Here is a 6,069-nt window from a genome sequence, read left to right on the forward strand (position 1 = left end):
TTACACTTGTGTGGAGTGAGGAAATTCATGTAAAGTGCCTTTCCCTAGGCCAAGACTCGAACCCATGACCTTTCGGTCGAGAGTCTGACGGCCAACTATCAAAGGTCTGTCTTAAAAGAGGAAAACGTTATGTTTCGGACAAAAAATGGCCTTTACAATAACTGTCTTATCATGGAATATTTTCATATACTAAAACAATTTGTCTCCCCTCTTTATAAAGAGGTATTATTAGCATGATTTATTAATTGATTGATTGTATCTTGCTTAACGTCTCACTCGAGAATTTTTCACTCATATGGAGAGGTCACCAAGACCGGTGAAGAGCTTGAAATTTGGGCCTTTGCTCGGCGCTTACGGCCATTGAGCAGTAAGGGTTCTTTAGCGTGCCACACCAACTGTGACACGATGTATCCGTTTTTAAGGTCATCTCCTAGGACGCGTGACATTCACACTTAATGCCGAGCGTTTGGCGATGGAACTGTCACTACCTGTTTTAAAGACTGAGGTCTGCCGCGGCCGGGATTCGAACCCCGGCCTTCCGCATGCGGGACGAACGCTCTGACCTCTCATACACCGCGGCGGTTGATTTATTAATTCATTTAATTAATTGATATTGATATAAATAACAAAGAACTCTCTAAATCGTTGAAGGTCCTTTCATCATTTTGGGGTAATTAGTTGCACCGGTCAAAATAGCAGTGATAAGTGAAAGTACAGACGGTTGTACAATGTTCAGTCACTTGGAGTTATTACGGACTTCAGTTTGTGAATTGGGATAAAAAAAATCAACTTAAAAATGATAACATTATCTAATGCTGCAGATTCTATGTAATAGCTTGTTGCAAAGCGCAAACAGTCTGTTTAGTGATATGGTGTCAGGGCCCAGCTAAAAGTCGACCAATTATTTTGAGTTCACTGAGTTATTTCGTGACAGTTTCAATATAACCACGACAAAAGACATTTTGATCAAAAATACCCTTAAACAAAGGTACAAGTTGATAACAAATGAATAAGTAAAAATGTGTTTTGGCGTGCTTGTCATGACCATTTAATATAAATAAAATACATCAGAAATTACAAATAATGAAGAAATGTATGCGCCGATGAGATATATTTGGCAGTATAAACATTCCGCAATAGAAGTGCCATCTTCATCAAGGGAGCCTTAAAAAAAAACAGTACCCCCCGTAGACAGCAATCTATGCAAAATTATGCCAAATGGGTCAGAGGACGTTGTCCCAAGACCCATCCGCCACAACCAAGGTGGGGCGGCAATTTTGCAGCCCCAAAACAAATAACTATATATATATATATATATATATATATATATATATATATATATAGAGAGAGAGAGAGAGAGAGAGAGAGAGAGAAGCACAGATGGTGCTTCAAAACACTATATTTGAAATACAGATAATTTTGGTACAGATGGTACCACTATATGATTTATAAGGATATATATGAAAGCGTAGATAACGCTTCAGAACACTGAAAATTACCAACCGAAATAAATGGTAATGTACAGATGATACCGCACTGAGTAATATGATTGACACAATTTAATGCAAAACATTAAATTTGCTAATACAATTTAACTGATAAATTGCACTCGCAAAGACACATGACAAGCATTAACACATTTTGAGAGGAAGAATTCCATCCCCATTAGAATACAAACTGAAGACAATATATGGGGGTTGGTGACTTTGGATTATGGGAATATAGGTGAAGAAAAGTGAAACTTAATAAAATGATGTAGTGTATTGCTCAATGTATTAATAAAGATGGAATTGCCCAAGTCAGATAAATGAACCCCATCCCTCCTGAACAAAGCCCTTTGCTGTGCATTAATGTCTGGGTAACTAATAGATGTCCCCCGCCCCTGAAATCTATTAATGACAAATGTTGCACAAGCACTGTTGATTCTACTCTGCATTTTTTACCCTCCATGTTTGCGAGACAATGAACCCAACTTTTACGTGGCAAAATATGTGACCAAATCAGAGCAGTGTGGAGGAGTAAATGAGCAATATCAGCTAAAGTAGATTTGAAAAATTTTTGGAGGCCTCTTAATGTGTTGCGAGGTTGACCTATATTATTGCCACCACAGTGAATGACAATTATCCTTGGAGCTTTGTTTCTGGATGATAAAAATTGAATTGTTGGATATAACTGCTCCCAAACCATACCCCGAATCCCGTGCCATAAAATGGTGAATGACTCCAGACAAAGATGTTCTCTATTGGAGTTCTGTGCATAGAGATTGGCCCAATGTATTATGGATGAACCTATGATCCAAATGGAATCTAGAGAAATTAAAATGAATGAACCAAGATAAACAGATTTAATTTGATGTTTAGTTAGGAATAATTATGTAAAGTGGTGTCTTTAAATTAGGTAATAAATTCTTAATACCTATCTAGCAACTTACTAGCTACTTAAGTGGTACATGACAATGGTCTAATGTAAGATTTGTAAGCAACTGAATGCCACCTTCCCATCTGCTTAATATGTTTCTCGGAATAACCCTTGATATACAAGTAGGTTGCCCCCAATCCGAAATGAATGGGTCTTAAAATCAGATGATTGAATATGCAAAAATTGTAAAGCCTTGTTCAACATGGATGAAAATTGGTATTGGGTTAAGGGTTTTGAGTTCAGGTGCAAAAGGAAAACACCTTCTGCATATGTTTAGATAAAGCAGAATAATTCTTCAAAGCTTGAAACAACACTGCTGTATCATTTGATCTTTGGACCTGAACAACTGCCCCCAAGCCAGATTGGCCAGTCTTTGAATTTTTATAAAAACTGAAATAGTATCCCAAGATGCAGTTACATGATCAACACCTAATCTCACCACCTTGCTCACTCTGAGTAATGCAAAAAATGCCAATGTAAAGGCAGACTGAAATAGAGTTACCTCGTAAGTGGAATAACACACATGAGGCAACGCATTGATAATTAGTGAAAAACAAACACAGTGAAATGGGCTTTCTGATAGCTTGAGATATATTAGATTTCTTATAACCTGTCAATAACTTCTTTACAATAAAAGAGTCAACTGGATTTTCCCAACCATGTAAATTGACCAGAAAACTTAATCCTGACAAATAGCATTTGGCAGTAGAAAAAGCCAGTCCACTTTCTAAAAGATAGGCTATAAAATTTATGACATGATCTATTGGAGGAGGCCAAACTTGCTGAAATGATGATTCTAGCTAAAACATCGCCATCCTTGACAATATTCCCTAGCTGTGTTTTGAAAAACACTAGCCTGCAGGAGACTGTCTATGGTTGCTGAATAACAGTCCAAAGCTCCATAGGAACCGTGAAGGGATATGGATCTGCACAGGGAGCCAGTTGCCGAAACCTGGACAACTGCAAGCGAAAATTAACATCTGCAATTTAATTTTTTACACCTGGAATATGCTGGGCCCTTACTTGTATATTGAATTTGAACGTCTACAAAACCAACATCCTAATTAAAGTCATAACTCTCTTTTTTTTGGAAGATTTGCGATTAATAATGTAAACCAAGGCTACATTATCAATATGAAGAAGGAGCTTTTTATTCCTCAAATTCTCAGCCCAAATAACAACTCCTAACACTATGGGAATGAGTTCTAACAAAGAAATATCCAACAAGTAGGCCAATTCATACAACACCAATGTCTACCAAACACAATACCACAGCCCAGAGAACCGGAACTATCCGAATAAAAATCCAGTGCATTTGCTTCCTCCCAAATAAGACCTGGAAACGGTGTGATACCATTAAACTGGCTGAGGAACTGAACCCACATTAACAAGTCCGACCTAATCTCTGTTGTTATCCTTACAAAATGAAATGGTTTCTTAATCCCAACAAAGGAAGCGTAAATCCTAGTACAAAAAGCCCTACCTGCTGACAATGCTTTGACCACAAATGCAAGTGCACCTGCTAATGATTGCAATTGTTTTAAAGTTACTTTTTTCAATTCCAAAACTGCATAAAGTTTGCTTAGAAGCTCCTGGACTTTTTCTTCTGGTACAAAAAATAGTCATACAAACAGTATTGATTCCCAAACCTAAAAATGTCAAATGATGAGTTGGCCCTTCAGTTTTTTCTATGGCCAAAGGAATACCTAACTCGAAACACAAACCTTCAAATTGCATAATCAATTCCATGCAATCAGATGAACTAGCTCCACCAATGAACATAAAATCATCTCAATAGTGAACAACTGAATGTAAATTAGACCTACGGGTCAATTCCCAATGGAGAAATGGAGAAAACTTCTCAAATAACTCACATGATAACGAACATCCCATTGGCAAAAACTTATCTATATCATATGCCCCTAAGTGTTTGAAATCCAATAAACAAAAATCATTTGGTGACACTGGTAAAAGACGAAATGCGCTTGAAATATCCATTTTTGCTAGTAATGCACCTGGACCCATTGAAGCAATCAATGCGATTACATCATCAAAATTGAATATTTTACTGAACAAATATTAGGATCTATGAAATCATTAACGCCTGGAGGGTAAGACAGATTAGTAATCATTCGACAACCTCTCTGCTTCTTAGGGACTAAACCTACGGGATTGCACCGCAAGTTTGATATTATTCTACCTAACCTAACCTCCTTATCTATTTTTCCTGTAACTGAAATTTAAATTGATCTGCAGAATTCATGTTTTGAACTCCAGTCTACTCCTTAAACCAGTAGAATTTAGAAAAAACCCAAATTTAAAGCCTATAGATAAGCAATTAGCATCATGAACATTGGGGTATGAAAATAACAAATGATCCAAGTTGATAGAAGTAATTGGGGAATGACCCAACTGCCATAACTTAGCAACAGGATTGGATTTTGACTCTCCCGCAGGCTGACGGAACTGTTGATTCCTGTAATAAAGAAGGGATTGATTACGAACATTGAATTGAGATGTGGGTTTAACTACTGAATTAGAATTGTTCTTGAAACATTTGACTAACGGATGGAAAGCATTGCACTTGAGACAGCTATGGAAAAAAATCACAATTTGGCTTGTTGTAAATACCATCATAATTGTAAGCATAACATTTACGCTGTCCTTGTGGGCCTGGCTGACGACATTCCAAATTTGTGGAAGGGGATGACTGCATGTAAATCATCCACAATTCCGAATCAACTGATGCCCAGCATAAAGAAGTATTGTAAGATTTTTTCAGCTAAAACTGAATGTCATAATCCAACCAATTACCTCTCAATCTTTCAGACCTCCTCTTAATCAGGGTCATATATTTAAACAGTGGTATTGCTTGGGACTTATATTTTGACAAGTATACCGAAGCAAAAATAGAAAAGGGATCTAGCCACTGTGAAAAATTTGAAAGTATTTGGTCTCTTTGTGTTGGTTTAACCTGGAAAATCCCACCCTCAAATACCACTTGATTTTACTGAGTTGCGGTAGGATCATGAGACAAAAGAGTTGCAAAATTTACAAACTGATTATCAAATATTTTTTCTCTTGTGTGTTTGAGGCAGATGAGCAGCAAGTGGAGAAGCTACACTAATAAAAGGATTCGGCAAGTTATCTAAAGGGTTATAATTGACCATACCTGTACTATTTGTGCCCGAATCCTCGAAAGTTAAGGGGTCCATGTGGATGGGCTCGGGGCACGCTGGATCTCGACTGGTGCCTCCGTCTGCGTTGCAGTCTGTGTCACCTCCAGTGCTGTATGCGGTAGCAACACTGGTGCCACACTGTGCATAAACACTGGAACTGCACAATGCAACATAGCCGTTGTCGAACTCTGCATCATCTCCGGAGCTGCATTTTGTGTCTCATCCGGTTGCAATATGGCGGAGGTAGCACGAGTCACTGTAGGTCTAGCTGCTACTCGTCGATTTCTAGCACGATAATTTACAGCCGAATATACTTCTTTTGTCCTGTAATACGGACTCTTTTCTTTCGTTTTCCTTGCTACCCGGAGCATCTCTGTCTTAAACTAATGAAACTGCAGGATTACAACAGATTACAAATTGAAAAATTGAGCGTCTGCCCCGGTCAAACTATGAAAAGGAAAGGAACAATCTA

The 6,069-nt window shown here is 37.9% G+C and overlaps 1 pseudogene; it reads right to left on the reverse strand.

The window, feature by feature from the left end:
* Positions 1–1,711: 1,711 nt before the first annotated feature.
* LOC130050612 (uncharacterized) lies at positions 1,712–3,803 on the reverse strand (annotated as a pseudogene).
* Positions 3,804–6,069: the final 2,266 nt, after the last annotated feature.

The sequence above is a fragment of the Ostrea edulis genome, chromosome 9 (genome assembly GCF_947568905.1).
Source record: "Ostrea edulis chromosome 9, xbOstEdul1.1, whole genome shotgun sequence".
NCBI classification, from domain to species: Eukaryota; Metazoa; Mollusca; class Bivalvia; order Ostreida; family Ostreidae; genus Ostrea; species Ostrea edulis.